At 43.4% G+C, this 20,019-nt stretch overlaps 1 long non-coding RNA gene across 1 annotated transcript in view; it reads right to left on the bottom strand.

Annotated features, from left to right (window-relative positions):
• LOC133048144 (uncharacterized) overlaps positions 1–20,019 on the bottom strand; it is a 110,293-nt gene that overhangs the window by 78,885 nt on the left and 11,389 nt on the right. The window contains exon 2 of the long non-coding RNA XR_009690963.1: positions 4,223–4,297. This is a non-coding gene — a long non-coding RNA (uncharacterized LOC133048144). The remainder of the gene's footprint in view (positions 1–4,222; positions 4,298–20,019) is intronic.

Genomic DNA, 20,019 nt, shown 5'->3' with positions numbered 1-20,019 from the left:
AGAAGTATCAATAGCCTCAGATATGCAGATGATACCACCCTTATGGCAGAAAGCGAAGAAGAACTAAAGAGCCTCTTGATGAAAGTGAACAAGGAGAGTGAAAAAGTTGGCTCAAAACTCAACAGTCAGAAAACTAAGATCATGGCATCTGGTCCCATCACTTCATGGCAAATTGATGGGGAAACAGTGAAAACAGTGACAGACTTTATTTTTATGGGCTCCAAAATCACTGCAGATGGTGATTGCAGCCATGAAATTAAAAGACATTTGCTCCTTGGAAGGAAAGTTATGACCAACCTAGATAGCATATTAAAAAACAGAGACATTATTTTGCCAACAAAGGTTCATCTAGTCAAGGCTATGGTTTTTCCAGTAGTCATGTATGGATGTAAGAGTTGGACTATAAAGAAAGTTGAGCACCGAAGAATTGATGCTTTTGAACTGTGGTGTTGGAGAAGACTCTTGAGAGTCCCCTGGACTGCAAGGAGATCCAACCAGTCCATCCTAAAGGAAATCAGTCCTGAATACTCATTGGAAGGACTGATGCTGAAGCTGAAACTCCAACCCTCTGGCCACCTGATGCGAAGAGATGACTCATTGGAAAAGACCCTGATGCTGGGAAAGATTGAAGGCAGGAGGAGAAGGGGATGACAGAAGTTGAGGTGATTGGATGACATCATCAACTCGATAGACAGGAGTTTGAATAAACTCTGGGAGTTGGTGATGGACAGGGAAGCCTGGAGTGCTACAGTCCATGGGGTTGCAAAGAGTCGGACATGACTGAACAACTGAACTGAACTGATGACACTAATTTTTCTTTTATAACAAAATATTACTGTTTGAATAGTATTTGCTGTGAGTTATTTAAACTGTTTCTAATTTTCTCTATTACAAATAACATCAGTAGTAAAAGTTTTGTGCATAAAACTCTTTGTGCATCTCTATTACTTGTTCCTTATAAATTCCTTGAAGGAAACAAAGTTAGAAAGTGTGAATGTTTTTAAGATTTTCTTTTATATTAACAAGTTGCCCATCAAAAGTTGTACATGTTTGTAGAATATGCTCTATTTCTTATATCTTTACCAGTAGAGGGCATTTCCAGTTTTTGGAAATTTAATAGGTGAAATTCAGAGCATGCTATTTTAATCGGCATTTCTTTGTTTACTCACGAGCTTAAACATTTTATCATATGCTTTTTGGACATTTGCTTAAATATTTATCATTTTTATCCATTGTTTATATTATGGTATTTATCTTTTTCCTATTTATTTTTAAGAGCTCTTTATGAATCAAAAATATCCATCTTTTGTCTACTGTATTTGTTTCCAGGATTTTCGATGGCCTAACATTTGCTTTATAATATCACTTATTTACACTTGTTACAATTTATATGCCATTTTGGAAGTGTTCCAAGTAGGAGATAAGAAACTTTCTGCATATACACCCTAACTAACATCAACTAGAGTGAGCAAGGAAGCACATCACACAAGTTCAGGGGCTCCGGTCAGACTGGGAGTGATTTGAACAACGCACACCCCCCACCCTTTATAGTGGTCCTAGATTCCAAACACTTTGTCCATAAAGACTGTCCAAAAAAAAAGCAGCTGAGACAGTCTGAACTCCTACCTGACCAAGTTGATTTCTGACCAATGATATAAGACAGGGTACAGCAAACTTTTCCTGTAAAGAGCCAGACAGCAAATACTTCAGGCTTTGTGAGCCACACAGTCTGCAGCCACTACTCACCTCTCATTGCATCATGACAGCAGCCACAGACAATACACGAATGAGAGGCTTCATCTAAGTAAAACTCGATTTACAAAAATGCGACAGTCTGAATTTCATGTAAGGTTCACGTCTCACAGAATATTGTTTTTCTTTTGACTTTTTTTCAATCTTTTAAAAACCTAGACATCATTCTTAGTTCACAAGCCACACAAAGACGAGCCGTGGGCCAGATCCAGCTCATGAACATGAATCAGTTTGCCAGCCCCTAAAGCAGGATGGATGTCTGGTTCATGTGTGTGTGTGTGTGCATGCTAAGTCACTTCAGTCGTGTCTGACTCATTGTGACTCTGTGGACTGTAGCCCACCAGGCTCCTCTGTCCATGCCATTCTCCAGGCAAGAATACAAAGTGGGTTACCATGCCCTCCTCCAGGGGATCTTCCCAACCTAGGGATTGAAGCTGCATCTCTTATGTCTCCTGCACTGGCAGGCACGTTCTTTACCACTAGCGCCTCCTGGGAAGTCCTGTCTTTTTCAAACAGATTTATTAATACTAGAAAAACTTGAGGAAAAGAACATGTATTAATTAGTGAGCAAAAGAGATGCACACCACTTCCAGGTAAGATCTTTAGAAGCCATCCCATGGCTGTATCTATCTCTTGCTTCATTCCCAGCAATGTCCCTGCTTGTCAGCCTGAATTCCAGAGTGAGGATGTATGGAACAGGACCACAGTGTATCTGCAAAGAACATGAAACCTGATTGAGAAATATTAATAACCCTTTGTTGATACAAGCCACCAAGATTTGGGGATCATTTTGTTACTGTTCATACTTTATGCTGACTGATACATACCTGAACAGATTACTCTGTATTTATATTTGCTTAGTTCCCATGGGCATTTGAATTTAGAAGTCTTGCTTTGAGTCATATCAGCTTTTGTTTCTTAGCTATACATCTGTAATACTGTGAGTATTTACAAGGTTATTATGAGGATAAAAATGAGATATGTGAAAATGCTTCATAAATTATGAAGCACTATAGAAAGCCTTTTATTATGTTTATCATCAAAAAGTCATAAAATAAGACAGATTTTACAGAGTTCTACTATAGAAGTAGGGGGTACTATGTTGAGGAAGGAACTCAAGATAATTCAGATAACAGAATTTCTTCAAGAGAAGGTGGTATTTGAACTAGATGCTGAAAGACTGGGAGGCTTCTAACAGAAGCATGAACAAATGCAATGGGGACGGTCCAACCATGGCACAGTCTTGAATTCTCTTTGTCTCTGCACTGGTCGGAAGTCCTAAGACCGAATCTGTTCGTTAAGCTTTGAGAAAGAAAAAAGAAATTCTATCACAGGTAAACTGTGTAACAGAAGAGGGCTCTGAAATGTTCATTCTGAAAGCTGATGTTCTATTTCAAATTATTTCATTTCAACTCAAAGTGAAGGCAACACAGAGGAGTTAGCTACGTAATTGCTCTTTTAACAGTCCTGACCACCCTTAGCACGTTTAATTTTATAATTACTCCTACGTACAGACCAATATGGAAATTATCTGCAGATTATCAATCTTTATGATGAACACAAAAGAAAAGCACTCATCACTCTCTGTCCCCAGAAGTTCTCTTCCACTTAACATGAGAACAAACAGCCCTCTCTGGGCAGTGAAGAAAGCTGAGGGGAGGTGAAGACCAGAGAACCATGGGTGTAAGCTTGGAGACTTCGCCAAGAGCATAGGCACAAAATGCTTACACATTTCCAGAGAGAGCTCACCTTTGGTTTATCTCACCCACAAAAAACAAATGCTCCCTAAGACACCCAACTGTTCAATTAGAAAAAGTCCTGCAAAACTCACCAAATTACAAAAAAAAACTCACCAAATTTTGTGAAAGTCAAAAACACTTCAGCATAATTTTTCTCCCTTTCAATCCCCCATCTTAGCTCATTTTACATCAAAAAATAAGCACAAGCTCAATCTAGTGAAGCATCAGTGACTGGACACCAAGTTGGTGCTGGCATCCCTAGACTTCAGCCCTACATCTTCAGTCAGACGTCCAGCCTTTCCTGAGTCATTGCTTTGCACTTAAGGGGGGGCAGTTATGGGAACTCACGACAGTTGATGGGACAATGACTCAAATAACACTGACGTACCCCAGGCTATGCCTCCTGAGTCTGTGGTCACCCAAGTCATGCCAGAAAGAAAGGGAAAGCCCGCCTCAGAGTGGCCTGCTGCTTGTAACCAGTGACTGTGTTCCTGTAAGAACACAAACTCTCTGCAATGCTACAATCTTATCATGGCTTTTATGGAATAACTTCAGGAAAACAGATTTGGTTAAGGCCAGTATTGCATGAGTGTCTGCTTTTGTTCAGTCTTAAATCTCAGACCTCACCTGTTCCAAGAGACACGAGGAGCATCCTAATTGCCAAAGAAGAGAACCACTTACCTCTTTTGTGTTTCTTTTAAGAGTCAGTAAGTATAAAACAAAGCACTTACCCCTTACCCTCCAGTATCTCTGACTGAGGGGCCATTATGTTCATTCAAAGCCTCTTCCCTCCTGAAGTTTATCATCTAGTTTGGGAACAAGACAGAGAAATGAGTCATCAAGAAACAGCATCAGACTTGAGCAGCCACACAAAGCAACTTCAAGGCTCTCCAGGTTTACCCAACTGAGGAGCAGTTCTCCAATAATTCAGGGGAAGAGAGAAATCTCGATGGTCTGGTTTGGCTGCGAGGATGTCTGGGTAGAAGGTAGGACCTGATGGAATTGTGTGGATGGAATTTTTTTTCTTTATGAAGAGATGGGCAGACAACATTCGCAACATGCCCAGCAGACCCAGAGTCTCAGAGGAGGAATGTGCCTGGTGACTTCAGGGGCAGTAGGGCCACATCTGAGTTGTATCCAAGGATGAGTTGTGCAAAATAAGATTGAAAAGGCAAGTTGGGGACAAACTGTGAAGGGCCTAGAAGGCCAGACTTTGGGGGTTCAGAAGCCAACCTAACTGTGAGCAGCTGGAGTGACCCTTTACTTGGATCTGCAAGAGAGATTAGTGATTAAGAGCCAGCCTCAGTTTCTCAGCCTTTAAATAGGGATAGAACAAAACCCATCTCCTCACAGTAACATATATATATGTCTCTGTGTGTGTGTGTGTGTGTATATATATGGAATTGTTATATATATGTGTGTGTGTGTGTGTATGGAAAGTAAATATATACATTTATATAGCTTATATATCTAAGCTGATAAATTACATATGTAGTATATATGTACATATACTGCTTATTGGGTTCCCCAAGTGGCTCAGTGGGTAAAGAATCCACCTGCAGTGCAAGAGACACAGGTTCAATCCCTGGGTCAGGAAGATCACCTGGAGGAGGGCATGGCAATCCACTCCAGGATTCTTGCCTGGAGAATTCCACGGCCAGAGGAGCCTGGCAGGCCATAGTCCATGAGGTAGCAAAGAGTCAGACAAGAACGAAGTGACTCAGCACACAGCAAAGACTGCTTATACCTAATACATAGTATGATAAACATAAATAATAACATATAGCCTAGAACAGGGGTCTGGCAAGCAACAAGTTTTCAGTATAAGTTATTATTTTCTTATTACTGGTGACATTCATCCACCCCTGGAAGAGTTTCACGGCCTTTGGACATGACTAAACAGGAATATTTAATTCATTCTTTGGATTTTATAGGCTAAAAATAAGTATGAGTCTCTTGGCCCCCGACTGATGGAGACCTGTTTCCTGCTGCACCCCAAAGAGAGAGAAGGCATGGGGTGGAATAAAAGTCCGGAATCCGAGCCTGGGCGAGCATGCCCCGCAGTGCGGAGTCTGCCGTCTTCCCGGCCCTTCCCCTGGCAGTGGGGAACTGAGAAGCCTGCCCATTAGAGCGCCCGAAACAGTGATTAAGATGGACATCCTCTGAAACAAATCGGAAACTTTTTCCAAAGGGGGGAAAAGGCTGAACTTCCACAGTATAAATATTACTAGATGGCCTCGGGCTCAGATGCCATTCACAAACTCCTCAAGCTGCGCTCTCGCAATTTATGACATTTAACAGAGCCCCTGGAGAGAGCGTCAGTCCTGCCTTCGCTCCCGAGTCAAATATTAGCCTCCTCGTGTTAATGAGGCCGAGTCAGGGAAGAGGAAGACAGGAGATCATTTGAGTGATTTTGCTAGTTAACTTTCAGCCTCTTCTCTGCCCCCACCCCGACCCTTTCTCCTCTTCCCCTGCTCCAGAGAGAAGCTGGGCGCTCTCTCCACCAGGACTCAGCGCGCCCCCTTCAGCCGGCGCCCGGGCTGGACCCTAGGTGGCTCACCGCCACCCCAGGTGACACGGGCCGCTCTGTCCCCAAGCCCCAGAGCACACAGTGGAGGGTCTGTCCCCAAACCCCAGAGCTCACACTGTGGGGAGGACGGGAAGACACACAGGGAGGAGCCTGGCACGATGGATCCCAGCAGGGCCATCGGCCTCACCCAGGGCTCTGCCTCCGCAAGCCTGCCTCTCTCCAGCCCCGAAAGCTGTGTGCCTCTACTGAAAACAAACTTCTAGGCTTCCAGCAAGGGAAGATCTGAACTTTTACACTATATAGTCTGACGACGGTCCACATCTGGAAAGAGGCTTTTCATCTGCATCAGACACATACCCTACTCCTACACTCCAGCCCTGACCCTCTCTAGGGCATGCAAATTATGCTCTATAGGCTTAGGATTGTCAGAGTCGGCAAAAATGAATAATATTAATGTAAGTCTTCCCATGCAATATTTTTTATATACTTATACTAAAAATTTTGTCTTCGTTCATTTGAAATTCAAATTTGATTGGGCCTCCTGCTATTCATCTGGCAACCTGATGAGGAAACCTCAGTTTCCTTATCTCTAGATGGAATATTAAAACTAGATCAGTGATTTTCAGATTTTTTGAAGGATGAAGTTCTCTTGTCAAAAAAAAAAAATTCTTGGAGACTTCCCTGGCAGTCCGGTGGTTAAGACTCCATACTTCCCCTGCAGGGGGCACAAGTTTGAATCATGGTCAGGGAACTAAGATCCCATTTGCTGCATGGGATAGGCAAAAAAAAAAAATTCTTAACCAGAAGCGCAATACATGGAATAGGTAGAATAAAGCAGCTATGGCTGAGGCAAAGGAAGGCTGCCAGAGCCCTCCCCCCATCTTCTGCTGAACTCAATCTGCACTGAGTTCTGTTTAAAAACCAAGGGAGCACACCATCTATCCCACCTTTTCATCCCTGTGATCTCCACCAGCCTTCCTGTGGCCTTCACAAATGAAGATCCTACAAAAATTCAGGTCATTCATATCTGTTTCTCTGACACAGGAATTTTTCACATGTGCACTGTCCTGGAGGTAAGGGGCTCATCTTCAGATTCTGCAGGTCCCGATTCCAACCTCCAAACCCATGAGATGTGGCTAAGCACCCCCTTAGACTCACGCCATGAAGACGAAGCATCTCAGAGACTATGCACACTGCAGGGTTGCCCTGGCCAGGCTGTGTTGGCAATGGAGAATGCTTGGCCTCCAAGACCAGGGGCTGTTCAACTGGGTGAACTTGGGACTTAGCCTCTCTGAGTATCAGTTCCTTAGCTAAAGGGTTATTTTTTAAATTATCAGATAAGGCATATAAAAGAGTTTCACGAGTAAAAGATGCCAGAGCTTTCCCCTCAAAAGAGTACAATATTATATGATTTCATTTATATGAAACTCTAAAAAAATGCAAACTCATCTACAGTAAGCAAATATCAGTGTTTGCCTAGGGATGTGTGGCACTGGGAGATATTTGGGGGTGATGGTTATGTTTAATATCTTGATTGCAATGATGCTGTCTTATGTCAAAACTTATCAAATTGTAGTCTTTAAATATGTGCAGTTTATGGAATGTCATTTATCTCTTAATAAAGCTATTTAGAAGAAAATAAATAAGCCTAAAATATTTAAAAAATTTATCATTCTTATGATTATTTTTATCCTGGCTTTGAGGATTCCTCCTGGGATTTAAAGGTTTTCTCCCAAGAGCCAAGTGTGTTTCTTTTTAAAAAAAAAATTTGAAATTGTTGTGACCTTGGCCCCAGCTCATCGAATATCACCTCAGAGGGGCAAAGGGTTCTAAAGGGCCCTTTAGCAGAGGCAGTCTTTTCTCCTCCCTCTCCCCTGCATCCAAATCCTATTAATTCTGTCTCCTGCTGTCTCCAGCACCTCTCCTCCTTCCCCTATCTTCACCATCCTGGTCCAGACACTACTCTGCCTTGCCTGGACCTCTGTAGTAGCTACTAGTGGCTCCAGTCTCCCCTTGCTCATCTCCATTAGCCACACTTCAGCTAGAGTGATCTTTTTAAATACAGATATAATCATGTCCTGCTGCTGCTTAAACCTTAAGGTTAGCCTTTAGAAAAAGACCCAAAAGCTCCACCATGGCCTCTAAGGCCCCCATGATCTGGCCCTTACCCACCCGTCCAGTCACGGCCTGCACCACCCTTGTTTTCTGTGTCCCAGCCAACTGGGGCTTCTTTAAGTGGATCACACTCTTTCTCAACCCCAGCCCTTCCTTTGCTCCCCATAAGCTAGTCCCTCTGCCTGAAAGATTCCCTGCCATCATTCCTGTAGCCAACGAAGCCTTTGGGTTTCGGTAGAAATATCACTTTCCTGGAGAAGCTTAATTAATTCTCCAAAGTCTGCCCCCACCTAATTTAAGTCTCCAATACATCTCCAGTGGGTTAGCTCCCCCCTGTACCAGTTCCCATCCTGATAGCTGTTCCACCGTGCTGATCAACGTCACAAGTCCCACAAGGGCAGTTGGTGTTCAAATGCCAACTCTTTGGTGCAGACACACACTTGTATAAGCTAGAAAGCAACTTTATAACACAGATCATGAGCTTACTCTTGTACTTTCCTACGATGAGGAAAGAATATGTTGATGAGTGTTCTTTTTGATAATTACCTTTTCCGTTGTAAATGAATAGCTTCCCTCTCTAATTTTACTATTCATGCTCTCTAAGTCACTACCTTCACTGAGGAAACACATCCTAAGGAAATGATCTAAGTTGTGAAACAAAAGTTTATGCAGACAAGTGTTTGTTTAAAACAGAAAAAAATTAAGATGGCCAAAGTATGATGATGGTGAAATAAATTATGGTATATCCATAGATTAGACTGGGCTTTCCAGGTAGCTCATTGGTAAAGAATCTGTCTGCAATGAAGGAGACTTCAATCCCTGGGTCAGGAAGATCCCCTGGAGAAGGAAATGGCAATCCATTCCATTATTCTTGCCTGGGAAATCCCATGGACAGGGGAACCTGGCAGGCTACAGTCCATGGGGTCACAAAAGAATCAGATATGATTTAGCAACTAAACAACAACAAATAAATTAGAATATTAAACAATAATTTTGAAAAGCAGTTGCATATTTATGGGTTTTAATAATAGGAAAAAAACTTATGATTAAGTGAAAAGGTAGGGTTATTTTACCTATTCCACTTTATTACATCTAATATATCTTAGAAATGTCCCATTAAAACCATCTCTAATTTGAGAGAGAAACTGACACAAGATAGCCAAGAATTAGATCTGTGGAAGAGAACTACAGTGGCAGATCATTATTATTATTTAGCTGAAATAATATTCGTACATACAATATACATCACTGAGCACATTTTCAGTCATATCAAATATCCCTCACATGCTAGCTTCTAGAATCCCTGTGAATTGCTTACACAAAATCTTCGAACAAGTAGCCCCAGAATGATGCCCTTGAGGCAAACAAAGGAGCGAGATGACAGGAATGTATGTCGAATTCCGCGAAGCTGCCCCACAGGCAATTTTGGTTCTTCCAGACCTGTTACCCGAAGTCTGGCACACTAGAGCCCCAATATAACTAAATGAGGATATTTCATCTGTAAAATGAATATTCAGCGTGTCCCCTGGGACTCCCTCATACCCAGAGGGGAATATTTCTGTCCCTGCCTTCTGCCTTCTGCATTGGTGACTAACAAACAACTCACCACCTTACTGCTTCCCTGCCAGGAACTACATGTTTCACCAGGTGATTTTACCTTTATTTCAGTTCTGGATAAACAGATTAAAGATGCTATTAATAAAGATTTAGGAAGTTTTGATTATTTGATTTACTGTAGAAAATATCCAAGAACTATACCTAGAAGCTGCTTGGTACTGGGGAGAAGGCTATATTTTAGAGTAACTGAGGCCAGGATTCAAATTCTGGCTGAGTGTCTTCTGAGATACTTAATTTGGCCAAGCCTCAATTTCCTTATAAAATAATGCTCAAGAACCACTTTTCCAGTGATGAATTTAAGCCTTGTCCAGTGCCTAGTATATTATGGCAATATAATAAATTATTTGTGAATGAATGGCCTTAAAATACTTAGCAGAGTGCCCTTCTGTGTCCATCAGTGCCACCCAAATATTAAAGAGCATAAGGAAGTATCTTCGGATCCTGACAAAATATAGACTGAGATTCACTAAGTCTGAGGAGAGATTTCTAACAAACTCTCCGGAGACACCAGTGCTGTGTGTACACAGACCAAGCTTTGGGTACCAAGGTTTTACATCACTGGTTCTCAAACCTGGCTACACCTTGTCAAGAAAGTTTTAAAAATACTGATGACTGGGTCCCACTTTTAGTTGATCTGGAGGTGTGACCTGAGCTTTGAGATTTTTAAAGACTCCCTAGGTGATCCTAGGTACACCCTAGAATAGGAATATTCATGTTTGAAAACCACTACTCCTTATAGGATGTGCTTAATAAGTAAGGCCTATCATAATTATACTTATGGCCACCAATACTTTGGCCACCTCATGCAAAGAGTTGACTCATTGAAAAGACCCTGATGCTGGGAGGGATTGGGGACAGGAGGAAAAGGGGACGACAGAGAATGAGATGGCTGGATGGCATCACTGACTCGATGGACATGAGTTTGAGTAAACTCTGGGAGTTGGTGTTGGACAGGGAGGCCTGGCGTGCTGCGATTCATGGGGTCGCAAAGAGTCAGACACGACTGAGCGACTGAACTGAACTGCACTGATCATAATTATAAATTTTATGAGGGTCCAGATGATTGTAACCACATTTAAGTAACATATAACATACTATAATACTATTCTATAATAAATAATATGAGCCATGCTATAATAAAGAGCAGAGAGAACCAAATAACTCCACAGGTAGGTCTCAATTTGCCAAAGATGCAAGAGAAAATGAACCAGCCAGAGTTTGGTTGGTTTGGTTGGAATTTAGAGTTTGCTAAACTTTTAACTACTTCAAGTGAATTCTATGCAATGCTTTAAAAAAAAAAGAGTGCCTTTTTTTAAAGGGTGTTCTCATCAGATATACTCCAGCGCATGGTACCCATCGGGAGGTCTTCATCCTATCTTGTTAACTGAAATGTTTGGGTTTCTTTTAACGGTGCATTCTCATTTCCAGCAGAGAGTGGGAGCACGAGACACATGATACGATAGGGAAAATGTCGAGGCAGCGTTTTCAAACATAATCATCCAAATGTGAAGGGACATGCAGCTCAGAGGAACAGAGTAAGATGATATAGCAATGAGAGAAGGGAGCAGGTGACGCAATCTGATGTGACGCTGACACGCCAGATCAAAGACAGACGGGCGAGCAACATTTCATTTGGGAACCAAGTGAATTGTTATAAAGTTAAGAGTGAGGAGGACTGTGGAAATAATAGGACTGGCTTTCAGCCACCACATCTAAGGACTTTGCCCAGAGGTACTATTCAAGTGCTTGTTCAGAACACCCTGTCTGGAAGTGTAAATGAAAGTATCCAGGATTCCAGTGGGCTCTGCTTGTCTTTAAATATCTCCGCCCCAACTCTGGAACCTCTGACCTTCCTGAGAATGTCACTCAGATTCCATCAGTCTTCCTCCAAAAGGTCCAATCTCCTCTCCCTGGGATATTTATGTATTCTACCCACTCACTGAGTTTAGCGCTTAATTTGCATTTAGCTCCTGCTTTTGGACTCACTTATGATCTATGCCACTAACTTTTAAGCTAAAAAGTATTTTCCTGTACCATATTTTCAAACTATTAAATGTCTTTTCATACTCCCTTAAACCTAATAATTTTATAATGTCCTCTTAATTTTTTGACTCATTTCCACCACTTTACTGTTTTGCAGAACAAATCTGTCACTTCAAAGGAAACAGCTTTAAACAATTCATTTGCAAAGCTGACTCCATCGAGGAGTCTGCAAAAAGCATGGGATGGCCTTCTCCCTAGCCTTTTCTCTCTCTGAGGTTGCCTGAGTTGTACACGATATTTATTCCTTTTCACCTTGTTTTTTCTGTGTTTTCCATTAGTGTATTGAAAATATGAGAGATTTTAACAAAATGATACAAAATTTCTCAAAAGGACACATCAAAATTTATCCTGATAAAAGTAGGAGTGGAATTAACATGAACAAATTGTACAACTTACAAAGAAGGTGAGCATATCTAAAACACTAGAATTATATTTACTCTGACCCAGACCCTGAGTCTTAATAAAGAGAGTTCAAGGAATACTACGGAGTTAATAGTAATTGGATTAAAAATGTGAAACTATGTATCTTCATAATGGTGATCAGAATCATAAAAGAAAGAATAAAAACTGATTTGAAATCTCTGTCATATGAGGGCAAATGAGAATCTCAGTAAAGTACAACTAGACAGAGTGGCTGAAAGGACCTGATAACAAGGAAGGTGACCACACCTGGATCCACTCAGTGGAGTCAGATGAGAGATCTAGTTATAAGCACTGGGAGGAAACACAGCCTGACAGGTGCAACATCATCTCTAAAGGGTATAGTCAGAAAACACGATGGCTGACACAGAGTAGGTCCACCTGGATGGATAGATGGATGGATGGGTGGCTGGCTGAATTGGTAGATGGGTTGGTGAGTGAATAGATGAGTTCATGAAAGGGTGGACAGGAGGGTGGATGGGTGGATGAATGGGCATTCAGACTCAGAGTCCAAAGAGAGATAGCATGCTACCTAAAAAGGCAGCTCATCAGGGAATGTAAGGGACCCAGGAGAACCCCAGCAGCCTTGACAGGCAGGCAGCAACAGAGAGATTCTTCTGCAGATAGAAGGTATTCAGGGAGAGAGAATGGAAAGGAATCAAAAAAGGGCAGAATCTCCATCCTGGAGAAAGCACAATCAACGAAAGACTGTTGAAACAGTCATTTATAACAGGCAAATAATACAAAAACTAAACTCTCCAATGGAAACAAGAACAATCAGGTCCTGAGAGCTAGACAGAGCTCAGTTCTCAGACGTAAGAAACAGGGAGAGAGGATGTCTCAGGACTGGCCCATAACTTCAGTTATTAGAATTGGGGCATGAGATGAAGGCTGTACCAGCACCAAAAGCCACTTGATGTTCAAATCTGAAACTCCTTAAATCCCTCTTGCCTGCAAGTGGAATTAGTCCTTGAGCCCAGGACTGAGAATACAAAGGCGTTTAAGAAGATCCAGCCTTGGGGAGAGGAGACAGTAGCTGGAAATCAGACAGCCTAGGAAGCAAACAGAACCCTAATAAAGAAAGGAAAGAACTGAGATGGAGCTCCAGAAAAGAACACAAACATCAAATCCCAGGGGTCTTTCCCACAGCCTTCTGAAAGCACATCCACCCTACAGACAAACAGCACTGTGGCTGAGAGCTTGAAAGCTCACGCAATCCCACTCCTACACGGGAACCTGGTAATACCAGCACCACCAGCCACCAACATTCCCTGACCTCCTTTCTGGGCAAAGAGGCCTGTCCCAGGTTCCCATCAGGAAATGGAATTTCTTCAATTTAGAATAAACTGATGACAGGAATGGTAAGACTGAGCGGTGACGATGTGAAAAACAGCCAAGGATTTTCTCTTCCAAAATCAAAAAGAAGACCATTCATTCCAGTAGCAGGGACTCCTGCCACCTAATAAAATGGATGGGAAATGGTCCATTTGGACTCATAGGAAGGCCACTTGCTGCAGTCAAAGAGCCAAAGTGTGCAGAAGGCACCTCACGTTCCAGCCCAGGTCCAGTCCTGCGATGCCCTCATCCAGGTCGGCCTCAGTGGCTGAGCCTATCTCCAGCCAGAAGGACAAAGAAGAAGAACTGAGTTCATGGACCCAGTGTCCTAGGATACAGCCATTTGCTCGTATAAAGAGAAGCCCCTTCTCCCACTCCCTCCGCCTGCGGTTCCGAGGTGCCTTCTCCACATCTGTATTCTGAAGGGGTCCTCTGATGCAGTGGCATTGAGATGGAACAGTTGTTTGGGTCTGAGTCCATTCCATATATTTAGCCCCCAGCATTGCCTCCAGCCATGCGCACTTGCTTAAGAGGATCATTTGCTACTGATGTTTGCTGGGAGCGTCAGCAAGATGTGATTGTGCAGCCTTTGCTTAGCAAATAACCCCGGTTTCAAAGAAGAGAGACAAGCTGCCTTGTAAACCCAGAGCCGCAATGGAGGATTCCACTGCGGAGACTCGACTTTCTAGAACCAGGGTCTGGGGGACCTCATCCCACAGCTCTGTGACGCTCCGTGTGGCAGCATCCTCACCCCTGAGAGCCGTGTCGATCTAACAGAGGAAAGGAAGTAATTTTCCCAAAGTCTGGCTCCCTGTGCTGAGAAAAGTGGAGGAAAAAAAAAAAAAGATCTGAATGTTAATAAGAAGACAGCCACTGGACTGACTTTAAAGAACAGGAGAGCAGCCCTCACACTAATGAAAGACTCCTGGATCTTCACACCATGGCTTCCTTAGTGCCTGCAATGATGCGAGGAGATCTCGCCCCAAGGATACACCCAGACCCTTCATGATATTTCAAAGAATTTGGCTGGACCGCTCTTGTCTTCTTCCCATGGCGGGAGAAAATGCTCATGTGTGTCAGAGCCTACAGACTCAAAACAGAGCAACTCTATTCCATTCACCTCCACTTCCCTTTGAGAGCTTGTCCAAGCTTGAACCACCAGTACGGTCCTCCTTTTCCGCTCTTCCTGCATCTCCCCTCTTGCCCTTCCTGAATTCCCTAAAGGGTAAAGCAGGCTTGGGGAGTCGGGACTCCTCCGTGTCATCCTGGCAGAGAGTTGAAAATCTCTCTTCCCCAAACTGTGGTTTCCTCCACCGGGTAAAGGAGATGACAATACCTACCTCACAGAGCTGCTGAGAGAATTCAATGATACAACAGATGCGCAGAGCCCAGCAGGCAGCAGGCATACAATACACGTCGGCAGGTATCACATCTTCTCTCCCCTGACAAGCCACACACACCAGCAACCTGCACACCATTGTTACCTCCTCCATCACCGGCTACCACAAGTACCACACACAGCTCAACCTCACCAGGCAAGCCAGTTGCAGCATCGTTCCAATCCGGCTGCCATCAGCTCGCAGCCCTGGAGAGCAGGCAAACTGCTCTCATCAAGGTGAGGTGAGCCCCAGAGGACAAGCTTTGCCATTGGAGAGGACTGAACTTTAAGCTAAACTGGAAATAAAACAGAAGTTCTTTTCAGAGGGCAAAACGTCCGGTTACCCCTCTTTTCCCTTTCATAACACTGCCCATTATTGCAGTTACAGGCTGGCTTCAGACAGCCATGCTGTAGTCCTCGGGGCAGACGGCATCCATTTCTGACCCACCTGAAACCACATAAGCGTCCGAGAAAATCCCAGACCCTGTTAAGATTTACAGACCAATTTTCTAAACTGAAGTGGTTTGCATAGGCTTTGGATAAGAATCTGAAACATGTTTCCTTCTCTGAACTGGACCACTTGAAAAGAAGAAATAGTAGCTTTCTAGGGAGTGGTTTGCAGCAACACAAGCCCAAAGAAAACAATTATCTAGAAAATGAGTGTTACAAATCAACAGTTCTTCTACAGGAAAGACATGAGCCTGCATTTCATAGAGCTTGGGAGTATACACCTGAAATCGCTGCTGTGATGCAAAAAATCACCAACTAAACTCCAGTGGTATCATTTACTTGGTCCCTGGCCGCTATCTCCCAGGTTATGACAGAAGGGATGTCACATGACAGAAGGGATAAGAGGAGATATTGTCTATCAGAATAGTCACTGGGAGGTGGTTGGGAATCATAAATCTGTAGCAGTGTCCAGTTCTCATAACAGTTTATAACAGCTCTCACCATGAAAGGAATGGGGGTTCTGGACTTGTCTGTCTCAGAGGGAATAGAGACACTGAACTCCAGGTAGCTACAGTGGAAGCCAGTGCTTTCCTGGGTATAAGCTCCCTTTTAGTCAGTCAGTATGGAGTTCTCTTAGGATGAACAGGACTTTATTGGGAGCCTAGAAGCATATTCTTAAAAGTAGAAGTAACCCCACGTGACTTAAAATGTTTACCATATTGAACTGGCAAAATGAAAGTCTTACTGGGTAAGAAAAATGAAAATAAATAATATCCTTAAATGGCAAATGGTCTTTCGATAGGTTTTTTCAACTATTTCTCATCTTTGTTGACCATCTGAGGTCTTCAAACATCATTTTCATCTTCAGATGAATTTGGGGCTCTCATGACATCTGTCCACAATATCAAAGTGGTTTCAAAATTAGCAAATTCCCTATTTCCCCAAAAAGGAATCTCTGAGACCATTTTACAGGAAATGCTAGAAAAATGGAATCCCAGTACACCTGGGGAGGGGGGCGGTGGGTGTGAAGCAAGAAATGTTTAAGAAAATATCTGAGCTCAACTTGCTGATATCGCACAGAATAAATAGACAAAAAACCCGAGACAGTTGCCTCCATTCCTTCCCACACACCTGCCTTCTGGAAGGACACTGTTTATCAGTCCTGCTAGAGAAATATTCCTGGGGTAAGAGCTGTCCAGAGAAAAGGACTCCTTTGGCAGTGCCCTTCGGCATCACCTCCAAGCCTCACCTACTTTTCTGCATCCTGAAAACTTTTCTCATTTTTCTCCTTTCCACTTGATCTTCCTTAGACAACATCAGCAATACCTGGGCTGTTGTTAAGAACACAGACTCTCAGAGTCCATGCAGACTACTAGTTAAGAATTTGCCTTTTATCAAGACCTCCCTCCATATGATTTCCTCACACATAAACGTCTGAAAATCCTGTTCTGCATTACATTCTTTCTACTCCTCCACCCACTTGGACCTTCTGGGTCCTCCCTCTTTTGACTGACATCCCTAACGCTTTTCTCCTGATTTCAGCCTCAAGTCTCTCCCTTATTGTTCTCTGCCCCATCCCCCACCAAATACGAGGCTGAGTGTAGGAAGATAGTACTTTTATTTTGTATCCTTTTATCTGACCCGGCCTAGGTGAGCCCACTCTCCTTCATTATATCTGTAGCTCAACTGAAACAAGTCTATTGTTTGTGTACCCCGTGCCAGGCATGAGAGCTACAAACGGAGCCAAGACACTGGCCTGTCCTCCAGGAGACAGAGTCTCCACGGGAAGAGCTAGACTCCCTCTCGTCATTCAGCTCCACAGCAGTTCCACCATGAGCTCTTCAAAGGCACGAACGACGGACAGAAGAGCGAACGTGACAACAAACTTTCCTCCAGCTTCCAGAGAGGAGGACCGATCAGAAGCCGGCAGACTCAAGATGCCGGATAATGAAACCAGCCAATCCGCAACCCAATCGGCTGAAAACCAGAACGTTCTACAGGAGGCCTGCAGTGTCCCAGCATCTGTCTCACACAAGTGGGGACAATTTAACTGAGTTATCAGCTGTAAAACAGTACTCAATGCATGGTTGACCACACCCTGGGAAAAGAGATATAAAAACCTACATTGAGATACGATCAACTAAAATTAGAGGTGTAATTAAGGTAATTAGGGTTTATTTATATGAAACTTACTGTTGCCATTAAAAATTATGTCTACGAAGAGACAGCCCTTGCAGTCCAGTGGTCAGGACTCTGAGCTTCCACCACTGGGGGCACCAGTTCAATCCCTAGTCAGGGAACTAGGATCCCGCTTGCTATGTAGTGTGGCCAAAATGAGAGAAATTATGTCTAGGAAGAATACTGATGACATGGTAAATGCTTACAGTGCTTCCTACCCAAGCAACCTTGGACACCTTACTGAAGATTTCTGTGCCTCTGTTTCCTCAACTAGAAGTGAAAATACACTTTAAAAAAATACAATCCATTAATTTTAAGATTCATTCTTTTTCACATTTTAACATCTCTGAAAAAAACGATCATCATTTATGGTGACTTACAATGAATTGGTGGTGTTTTTCTTTATTTCTTAAGTGTACATACGGTGATGATGCATCTTGGAACCCTCTTAGACCTGATGAAAAGGCAGGACTTCCTGAATAGGCTTTTGTGAGAATTAAAAGAGTTAATAAAGGTAAAAATTTTTAAACTGTCTCAAAAGGAACAAGTACTCAAAGCAATGTTAGTTATTATAACTGTTATTAGCCAGGAGCCCGTTTTAGACACAGGTATCCATCTTTGCAGGAACACAGACAGGCAATCTCAACAAAAACAAATATACTCTGTTCTTCATTTTGGTCCCTGACCTTTACATCACCCATCCTTTCCCCTCCACAAGAGGAGGGCTTCTCAAATCTGGTTGCACAGGGAAATCACCTGGGGGAGATTTTTTAAGTGCTGGCACTGCACCGTCTCCCAGACAGACAGACAGACAGACAGACAGACTCACAGAGAGAGAGAGAGAGAGAGAGAGAGAGAGAGAGAGAGCTTTAAGCGGCCTGGGATAAGACCCTAGCATTAGGATTTTTAAAACTTCCCTGGGTGATTTCTGATGTAAACCCAAGTCTATAAACCCACTGCAATAAATTATAAGGTCTTTGAGCCTGCAGACCTTTCTAAGAAGAAAACCAATATAGCAGTGTACTTAGGGTCCTGGAGTCAGCCAAGCCTGGGTTCAAATTTCTGTTCCTCCCCTTGACCAGCTAAGTGACAAACTGCTTCTCTTCTCCAAGCCTCAACTTCTTTATCTGCAAACTGGGAATAATACTTGCCTCCTAGGGTTGTTTAGGACATTCATGAAGTGAGCTGAGCGTACATACTTAATAAATATGTTGTTATTATCAGTGCCATTTGATAGCCATTTCAGCATCTACTCAGTGACTCAGCAGCGGAGGGGCTTAATATGCATTTGTTGATTTGAATTTGGAGAGTATAAAAAGCTCCTCCCATGAGAGAAGGACGTAGAGAAGGAGGTAATCAAATGATACCAGGTTAGGGCCACTCTCACAAGTCAGCCGAGGCGTGGTCTGTGCCTCACAGACACAGAGGTGGGAACACAAGAATGCTCACACCTCATGACCAACCAAACAGCACTCCTCTCCATGACCGATGAGGCAAAGATCTCTCCCTCCAGACATCCCTTCTGCCTTCAGTCTCCCGTGTAGGTAAACTGGCAACTGAGCTGCATCTAATAACTTGGTCCACAAATTATAAAAGTCTGAGGGATCTTTCAGAAGAAGGGAAGTTGAAGCAAGACAATGTATAAATAGTCTGCTAAATGCAGGGCTGTGGTGTTCCTTTCCTCAGGGATAAACCCTGACCTCAAAGAGCTGAGCGGAGAGAAGGCCCCGTCCCACAGGCGTCCCATCCTGCGTGCCTGGGCCGGGGGGCCTCCAGCCAGGACTTGCCACACTCCAGTGATAAGCTGCAGTAACAAGGGTACCCAGGAAAATGTGCAAAAGCTGCGAAGGGAAATGAGCCCCGGGTCCCATTCCTCTCATCAACATCAAATTTTTATTTCTTGACTAAATAGCAGCTCTGTGGAAAAGAAACAAAGCTAGAACAGAAATCATTTGCTGCCCTCTTGTGGCCGACTTGGTATCCTGTCCTCTGGTTTTCTAGATGAGACACAAGCCAAAGGAGGGATGTAGACTTGGTGTCCAAAAGCTCTGCTCCCTTCTGCAAAGGGCCTGCAAACATTGCACTTCTGCTTGTTCCTGACCATCCCGTGTGCATCTGGAAGTCGGTCTAGTTCTGGCCAAGACTCAGTGTACTTAAGGGAAGTCTGAGTATGCCTTTAGCCTTGGAGGAAAAGGGCAAGGAGGACAAAGAATAAAAGGTCTGGCTTATAGTTTTTGTCATTTTCCTGTGCTACAGTCTGGATCAGGGCTCTCGGCCTAACCCTGGCCAGCCAAGGGTGATGGGAGGTGGGGAAGAACCAAGAAGGCGAGCGATTCTAGGACCGGTCCTGACGGTTGCATCTTCTCTCGAGCAGATGAGGTCAGCAGTTGAGGCCCATGATGAAATCCTGGACTAGATCAACAGTGAAACCAAACCCGGCTCCAGGGAGCTGGAAGCGAGGT

Source organism: Dama dama, chromosome 28, assembly GCF_033118175.1.
Source record: "Dama dama isolate Ldn47 chromosome 28, ASM3311817v1, whole genome shotgun sequence".
Classification (NCBI taxonomy): domain Eukaryota; kingdom Metazoa; phylum Chordata; class Mammalia; order Artiodactyla; family Cervidae; genus Dama; species Dama dama.
This window is presented reverse-complemented; position numbering and strand designations above follow the sequence as displayed.